This window comes from Bubalus bubalis, chromosome X (genome assembly GCF_019923935.1).
Source record: "Bubalus bubalis isolate 160015118507 breed Murrah chromosome X, NDDB_SH_1, whole genome shotgun sequence".
Taxonomy (NCBI): Eukaryota; Metazoa; Chordata; class Mammalia; order Artiodactyla; family Bovidae; genus Bubalus; species Bubalus bubalis.
In genome coordinates, this window is record NC_059181.1 from 45,579,652 (window position 1) to 45,589,061 (window position 9,410).

Below are 9,410 nucleotides of genomic sequence, written 5' to 3' on the forward strand. Positions count from 1 at the left end.
TGCCTGCAATGCAGGAGACCCAGGTTTGATTCCTGGAAGATCCCCTGGAGAAGGAAATGGCAACCCACTCCAGTATTCTTCCCTGGAGAATCCCATGGACAGAGGAGCCTGGCAGGCTAAAGTCCATGGGGTCGCAAGAGTCAGACATGACTTAGTGACTAAACCACCACCTAACACCATAAACACAAATAAACAAAAATGCATTAAAGATCTATATGGGAGACTGGATACTCCTAGAGAATAAATTTAGAAAGCTTATAAATTTATTAAAACTTCATAAAAATTTATAAAACTCCTAGAGAAAAATTTAGGCAGAATACACTTCAATATTAATCACAGCAATATTTATTTGGGTCTTTGCCAACAAAGGTTCATCTAGTCAAGGCTATGGTTTTTCCTGTGGTCATGTATGGATGTGAGAGGACTGTGAAGAAGGCTGAGTGCCGAAGAATTGATGCTTTTGAACTGTGGTGTTGGAGAAGACTCTTGAGAGTCCCTTGGACTGCAAGGAGATCCAACCAGTCCATTCTGAAGGAGATCAGCCCTGGGATTTCTTTGGAAGGAATGATGCTGGGGCTGAAACTCCAGTACTTTGGCGACCTCATGCGAAGAGTTGACTCATTGGAAAAGACTCTGATGCTGGGAGGGATTGGGGGCAGGAGGAGAAGGGGACGACAGAGGATGAGATGGCTGGATGGCATCACTGACTCGATGGACGTGAGTCTGAGTGAACTCTGGGAGTTGGTGATGGACAGGGAGGCCTGGCGTGCTGTAATTCATGGGGTCGCAAAGAGTCGGACACGACTGAGTGACTGATCTGATCTGAACTCCGAAAGTAAGGGAAATAAAACAAAACAAATAAATGGTACATAATTAAAGTTAAAAACCGTTACACAGCAAAGGAAACCATAGGCAAAATGAAAAGACAACCTACTGTTTGGGAAAAATATTTTTAAACAATATGACCAATTGTTGTTGTTCAATTGCTAAGTCATCTCTGACTATCTGTGACCCCACAAACTGCAGCATGTCAGGCTTCCCTGTCCTTCATTGTCTCCCAGAGTTTGCTCAAACTAATATCCATTGAATCAGTGCTGCCATCCAACCATCTCATGCTCTGTTGCCCCCTTCTCCTCCTGCCCTCAATCTTTCCCAGCTTTAGGGTCTTTTCCAATAGGTCAACTCTTCACATCAGCTGACCAAGTATTGGAATTTCAGCATCAACCCTTCCAGTGAATATTCAGGGTTGATATCCTTTAGGATTGACTGTTTTGATCTCCTTACTGTCCAAGGGACTCTCAAGAATCTCCTCCAGCACCACAGTTCTGAAGTATCAATTCTTCGGCCCTCAGCCTTCCTTCTCACACCTCTGTATAACTATTAGAAAAACCATAACTTTGACTATACAGACCTTAGTCAACAAAGGGATGACTCTGCTTCTTAATATGCTATCTTGTTTTTCTTCCAAGGAGCAACTGTCTTTTAATTTCATGGCTATAGTTACGTGCAGTGATTTTGGAGCACAAGAAAATAAAATCTGTCACTGCTTCCATGTTTTCCCCTTCTATCTGCCATGAAGTGACAGGAAGGGATGCCATGATCTTAGTTTTTTGAATGTTGTTTTAAGCCAGCTTTTTAACTCTCTTCTTTCATCCTCATCAAAGGGCTCTGAAGTTCCTCTTCATTTTCTGCCATTAGGGTGGTATCATCTGCATGTCTAAGGTTATTGATATTTCTCCTGGCAATATTGATTCAACCTTGTGAATCACCCAGCATTCTACATGATATATTTAGCATATATGTTAAATAAGCAAGGTGACAGCCTTGATATACTCCTTTCTCCAAATTAAACCAGTCCATTGTTCCATGTCCCGTTATAACTGTTGCTTTTTGTCTTACATACAGGTTTATCATGAAGGAGGTAAGGTGGTCTGGTATTCCATCTGTTTAAGAGTTTTCCATGGTTTGTTGTGATCTACATCATCAAAGGCTTTAGTGTAGTCACTGAGTCAGAAGTAGATTTTCTTGGAACTCCCTTGATTTTTCTATTATCTAACGGAGGTTGGCAATTTGATCTCTCATTTCTCTGCATTTTCTAAATCCAGCTTATACATATATAAGTTCTCAGCTCCTCTATGAAGAACAATGTGGAGATGCCTTTAAAAACTGGTAATAGAACTACCATACGACCCAGCAATCCCACTCCTGGGCATACACATCAAGGAAACCAGATTTGAAAGTGACACATGTACCCCACAGAGAGGGCACTGGCACCCTACTCCAGTACTCTTGCCTGGAAAATCCCATGGACGGAGGAGCCTGGTAGGCTGCAGTCCATGGGGTCGCGAAGAGTCGGACATGACTGAGCGACTTCACTTTCACTTTTCACTTTCATGCATTGGAGAAGGAAATGGCAACCCACTCCAATGTTCTTGCCTGGAGAATCCCAGGGACGGGGGAGCCTGGTGGGCTGCTGTCTATGGGGTCGCACAGAGTCGGACACGACTGAAGCAACCTAGCAGCATGTACCCCAATGTTCATTGCAGCACTATTTATAATAGCTAGGACATGGAAGCAACCTAGATGTCCATCAGCAGATGAATGGATAAGGAAGTTGTGGTACATATACACAATGGAATATTACTCAGCTATAAAAATAAATGCATTTGAGTCAGTTCTAATGGGGTGGATGAAACTGTAGCCTATTATACAGAGTGAAGTAAGTCCGAAAGAGAAACACAAATATTGTATATTAATGCATATATATGGACTTAGAAAGACAGTAACAATTATCATATATGCAAGGCAGCAAAAGAGACGAAGATGTAATGAGCAAACTTTTGGACTCTATGGCAGAAGGCAAGAGTGGGATGATTTGAGAGAATAGCATTGAAACATGTATATTACCATATGTAAAATAGATGACCAGTTCAAGTTTGATGCATGAAGCAGGTCAACCAAAGCCAGTGCCCAGGGACAATGCAAGGGATGGGGTGGGGAGGGAGGTGGGAATGACTTCAGGATGGGGGGACACATGTAAACCTGTGGCTGATTTATGTCAATGTATGGCAAAAATCATCACTATATTGTAAAGTAATTATCCTCCAATTAAAATAAATTAATTAATAAAAAATTAATAAAATTAAAAAAATTGGAGCTACCAAGGGAACATTTTAAGCAAATATGGACACCAAAAGAACAGAAATGGCAAGGACTTAACAGAAACAGAAGATATGAAGAAGAGATGACAAGAATACAGAGAAGAACTCTACAAAAAAGGTCTTAATGACCCAGATAACCAAGAGGGTGTGATCACTCACCTAGAGCCAGACATCCTGGAGTGTGAATTCAAGTGGGCCTTAGGAAGCATCACTATGAACAAAGCTTTTGGAGGTGATGGAATTCCAACTGAGCTAATTAAAATCCTAAAAGATAATGCTGTTAAAATCCTTCACTCAATATGCCAGAAAATTTGGAAAACTCAACAGTGGTACAGGACTGGAAAATGTCAGTTTTCATTCCAATCCCAAAGAAAGGCAATGCTATATAATGTTCAAACTACTGCACAATTGCACTCATTTCACATGCTATCAAAGTAATGCTCAATATTCTCCAAGCTAGGCTTCAACAGTACATGAATCGAGAACTTCCAGATGTTCAAGCTGGATATACAAAAAGCAGAGGAACCAGAGATTAAATTGCAAACATCTGTTGGATCATAGAAAAAGCAAGAGAGTTTCAGAAAAAAATCTTCTTCTACTTCACCGACTATGCCAAAGCCTTTGACTGTAGATCACAACAAACTCTGGAAAATTCTTCAAGAGATGGAAATACCAGACCACCTGACCTGCCTCCTGAGAAACCTGTATGCGGGTCAAGAAGCAACAGTTAGAACTGGACATGGAACAACTCACTGGATCAAAATGGCAAAAAGGAGTACGTCAAGGTTGTATATTGTCACTCTCCTTATTTAACTTATATTCAGAGTACATCATGCGAAATGCTGGGCTGGGTGAAGCACAAGTTGGAATCAAGATTGCCAGGAGAAATATCAGTAACCTCAGATATGCAGATGATAAGACTCTTATGGCAGAAAGTGAAGAGGAACTGAGGAGCCTCTTGATGAAGGTAAAAGAGGAAAGTGAATAAGTTGGCTTAAAACTCAACATTCAAAAAACTAAGATCATGGCATCTGGTCACATCACTTCATGGAAAATAGGTGAGGAAACAATGGAAACAGTGAGAAACTTTATTTTGAGGGATCTCTAAAATTACTGCAGATGATGACTGCAACCATGAAATTAAAAGAAGTCTGCTGCTTGGAAGAAAAGTTTTGACAAACTTAAACAGCATACTAAAAAAGCAGAGGCATTACTTTGCTGATAAAGGTCAGTATAGTCAAAGCTATGGTTTTTCCAGTAGTCATGTATGGATGTGAAAGTTGGACCATAAAGAAAGCTGAATGCCAAAGAATTGATGGTTTTGAACTGTGGTGTTGGAGAGACTTTTGAGAGTCCCCTGAACTGCAAGGAAATCAAACCAGTTGATCCTAAAGGAAATCAGTTCTGAATGTTCTTTGAAAGGATTAATGCTAAAGCTGAAGCTGCAGTACTTTTACTACCTGATGTGAAGAGCGGACTCATTAGAAAAGACCTTTATGCTGGGAAAGATTGAAGGCAGGAGGAGAAGGGGATGACACAGGATGATATGGTTGAATGGCATCACCGACTTGATCATCATGAGTTTGTACAATCTCAAACTTGAGTTGGGAGTTGGTGCTGGACAGGGAAGCATGGCATGCTGCAGTCCAAGGGGCCACAAAGAGTTGGACCAGACTGACTGAACTGAACTGAATCATGTTAATGGAATATGAAAAACTTGCAATGGATCCCACCCCTGGGTGGAAAAAGTAATATCTGCACTCTCTAAAAATGAAGATATTATCAATAGTACTATGGGAGCAATAACTTGTGCTCCTCCAAGTTGCATTTTTGTCTGTGGCATAGGAAGTGACCCTCCAACACGAGGTGTGCATTTTCTAGATAGCTGGAAACTCATCTTTTCAGATGAGTCAGTTCTTCACATCAGGTGGCCAAACTATTCAAGTTTCAGCATCAGCATCAGTCCTTCCAATGAATATTCAAGGTTGATTTACTGTAGGATGGAGTGGTTGGATCTCCTTGCAGTCCAGGGGACTCTCAAAAGTCTTCTCCAACACCACCGTCCAAAAGCATCAATTCTTCAGTGCTCAGCTTTCTTTATAGTCCAACTCTAACGTCCATAACTGACTACTGGAAAAACCATAGCTTTGACTAGATGGACCTTTGTTGGCAAAGTAATGTCTCTGCTTTTTAATATGCTGTCTAGTTTGGTCATAGCTTTTCTTTCCAAGGAGCAAGCGTCTTTTAATTTCAAGGCTGCAGTCACCATCTGCAGTGATTTTGGAGCCCCCCAAAATAAATCTGTCACTATTTCCATTGTTTCCCCATCTATTTGCCATGAAGTGGTCGGACCATATGCCATGATCTTAGTTTTTTGAATGTTGAATCTTTAGCCAACTTTTTCACTCTCCTCTTTCACTTTCATCAAGAGGCTCTTTAGTTTTTCTTTGCTTTCTCCCATAAGGATGGTGTCATCTGCATATCTGAGGTTATTGATATTTCTCCTGTCAATCTTGATTTCAGCTTGTACTTCATCCAATCCAACATTTTTCATGATGTACTCTGAATATAAGTTAAATAAGTACAGTGACAATATACAGCCTTCACATAATCCTTTCCCAATTTGGAACCAGTGTGTTGTTTCATGTCTAGTTCTAACTGTTGCTTCTTGACCTGCATACAGATTTCTCAGGAGGCAGGTCAGGTGATCTGGTATTCCCATCTCTTTAAGAATTTTCCACAGTTTGTTGTGATCCACACTGTCAAAGGCTTTGGCATAGTCAATAGAGCAGAAGTAGATGTTTTTCTGGAACTCTCTTTCTTTTTTGATGATCCAATGGATATTGGCAATTTGCTCTCTGCTTCCTCTGGCTTTTCTAAATCCAGCTTGAATATCTGGAAGTTCATGGTTCACATACTGTTGAAGCCTGGCTTGGAGAATTTTGAGCATTACTTTGCTAGCATGTGAGATGAGTGTAATTATGCAGTAGTTTGAACATTATTTGGCATTGCCTTTCTTCGGGATTCGAATGAAAACTGACCTTTTCCAGTCCTGTGGCCACTGCTGAGTTTTCCAGATTTGCTAGCATATTGAATGCAGCACTCTCACAGCATCATCTTTTAGGATTTGAAATAGTTCAACTGGAATTTCATCACCTTCATCAGCTTTGTTCATAGTGATGCTTCCTAAGGCCCACTTGACTTTGCATTCCAGGATGTCTGGTTCTAGATGAGTGATCACATCATCCTGTTTATCTAGGTCATGAAGATCTTTTTCATATAGTTCTTCTGTGTATTCTCACCAAGTCATCTTAATATATTCTGCTTCTGTTAGGTCCATACCATTTCTGTCCTTTATTGTGCCCATCTTTGCATGAAATGTTCCCTTGGTCTCTTTAATTTTCTTGAAGAGATCTCTAGTCTTTCTCATTTTATTGTTTTCCTATATTTCTTTGCCCTGACCACTGCAAAGAGCTTATTCACTTGAAAAGACCTTAATGATGGGAAATATTGAGGGAAGGAGGAGAAGGGGGCAACAGAAGATAAGAGATGATTGGATGGCATCACTGACTCAATGGAGATGTGTTTGAGCAACTCAGGGAGATTGTGAAGGACAAGGAAGTCTGTCGTGCTGCAGTTCATGGGGTTGCAGAGTCAGACATGACTTTGTGACTGAAGAACAACAACAATCTTACACCTAAAGCTATCGGAGAATAAAGATCAAACAAAACCCAACGTTAGTAGGAGGAAACAGGAAAATAAGAGCAGAAATAAATGAAATAGAAGTGAGGAAAATAATGGCAAAGATCAATACAACTAAAAGCTGGTTGGGCTTCCTTTGTGGCTCAGACAGTAAAGAGTCTACCTGCAATGCAAGAAACCTAGGTTCGATCCTTGGGTCAGGACGATCCCCTGGAGAAGGAAATGGCTACTCACTCATCAAACTAAACAAAATTGATAGTCAGACTCATCAAGAAAAGAAGGGAAAGGACTCAAATCATTAAAATTAGAAATGAAAATGGAGATGGGTAGAGGTGGCCCAGTCAAATGCTTGGGGAGTTGGGCAGGAGTCCAGCAGACCTGAGGCAACCAGGCAGCTGGGCAGGCTCGATTACCTGGTAACTGCTTCTCTTTCTGGTGTCTCCTCCACATAGTGAGAAGTGTGTTCATGGAAGTCCCTGAGACAGCCTCCATGGAGGAGCAGAAATAAATGGAAGATAAAGTGACTAGTCCAGAGAAAGCTGAAGAAACAAAATTAAAAGCAAGGTATCCTGAGACAAAAGCCTAGAGGTTCAGATTTTTTAAGGAAATGATTGCCGAAAGGGCAAAAAATATTTTGATTCTTGGAATTACAGTATGGCTATATCACAGCCACAGATAAGACAGAGGTCACTGGTGACCACATTCCCACTCCATACAACCTTCCTCAATGGTAATCATCTCTTGTTAGCAAACTGGCTGATTGATTAAAAGAGTTGGACTGCATGTGTCTTGTAATTCCCAATATTTCCCCTTAATATATTACTTCTATGCTTTTTATTTACTTTCACTCACTAAGTTATTCAAGAGTGATGACTTTGCAGATAGCAGTAGTGTGTGCTACTCTTGTAAGGAGATGTGGTTTAGTTGCTAAGTTGTGTCTGACTTTTGTGACCCCATTGACTGTAGCCCACCAGGCTCCCCAGTCTATAGGATTTTCCAGGCAAAAATACTGGAGTGGGTTGCCATTTCCTTTTCCAGGGGATCTTCCCAATCCAGGGATCAAACCCAGGTCTCCTGCACTCCAGGCAAATTCTTTACTGACTGAGCTACCAGGGAAGCCCTAGTAAGGGAATATACTAATACTTATGTAGAGTTTTTTACTAGTTTAACGGTGCACTGGTGAAAAGAACATGTTAGAGCAAAGTAAAGTAATCTACTTGAAAATAATTGTATGTATTACCTAACTCCTAGTGTAGCGCTGGTTCCAACAAGTAACAAGTAAGTTTTACAATTTTAGTGTTTTGGCTTTCTTTAATTCTTTTAAATTCTTTTAAATTATAGCTTTGTATGCTACTCTTATTTAATATAACCTCTACTGTATTGATTTCTTCTACATTTTCCTTTTGGATTTTGTCAAACAGAAATTTAAGACCACAAGTTTGAAGAAAAGTCACATATTTCAAATACAGACATGACTCCAAAAGATTTGTATCCTGTGTTTGAACTATAATGGCCTTAACTCTGTTTCAGCTTTAACAGTAGAATGTTACTCAGGCAATATTTGCCCATTCTGTTGTAACTTATGTGACTCTGGTGCTTAACAGCTACTGTTGAAGCTAATATTCTTACTAAGTTCTATAGTGTTAAAATACCTTTTGTTGTTGAACATGTGCATTAACTGTTGAATTCACTTTTGTACCACTTTTGTACCACTTTTGTAAGTACATTTTTTCCCACAGCTTCTCACAACTGTCTGTATTAATTTCACATATTAAAGAGTAGATGATGTGCCAACCAGAAGCACAAGAATTCCTATACAAAACTCTATATGTCATTTATCATTTGTATATACTAAGATTGAAAGGTTGTGGTTTGTGAGCTGTGTGCTATGTCGGGATTCATGACCCCCAGAGGAGACAGTTTTGATCTGGGGCCAGAGACAAGGCTTGACTACTCAGAGCTTTTTATGTAGCAAAGTTTTATTACATTACAATAGAGATAGGGAAAGCTTCCAACACAGACATTAGAAGGAGACAGAAAGAGTGCCCACTTGCTAGTCTTTAGCAAGGTGTTTTATGTCTGTTAGTGAGTGAGTGAAAGTTGCTCAGTCATGTCCAGATCTTTGCAACCAAATGGACTGAAGACTGCAGTGAGCTCCTAATTAGATAAGAGAGACACCTCAAGACTGAGGGAGTTTCATCAGGCCCCTCTCCCACAATATGAATTGTTGAGCTAGAATGGTAAAAGGTGCATCATACTCGGCCATAAAACAATTGAGATGAATATTGATTTGTTGAGTCAAGGGCTTCCCTTGTAGTTCAGACGGTAAAGCATCTGCCTACAATGTGGGAGACCCGGGTTCGATCCCTGGGTTGGGAAGATCCTCTGGAGAAGGAAATGGCAACCCACTCCAGTACTCTTGCCTGGAAAATCCCATGGACGGAGGAGCCCAGTAGGCTACAGTCCATGGGGTCACAAAGAGTCAGACACGACTGAGCGACTTCACTTCAAAGCTAGCAGCCCAAGATTTAAGAAAAGAAAAAAAAA

At 40.4% G+C, this 9,410-nt stretch overlaps 1 pseudogene; it reads left to right on the forward strand.

The window, feature by feature from the left end:
* The first annotated feature begins 6,500 nt into the window (after positions 1-6,500).
* On the forward strand, positions 6,501-7,857 carry LOC112582154 (annotated as a pseudogene).
* The last annotated feature ends 1,553 nt before the right edge of the window (positions 7,858-9,410 follow it).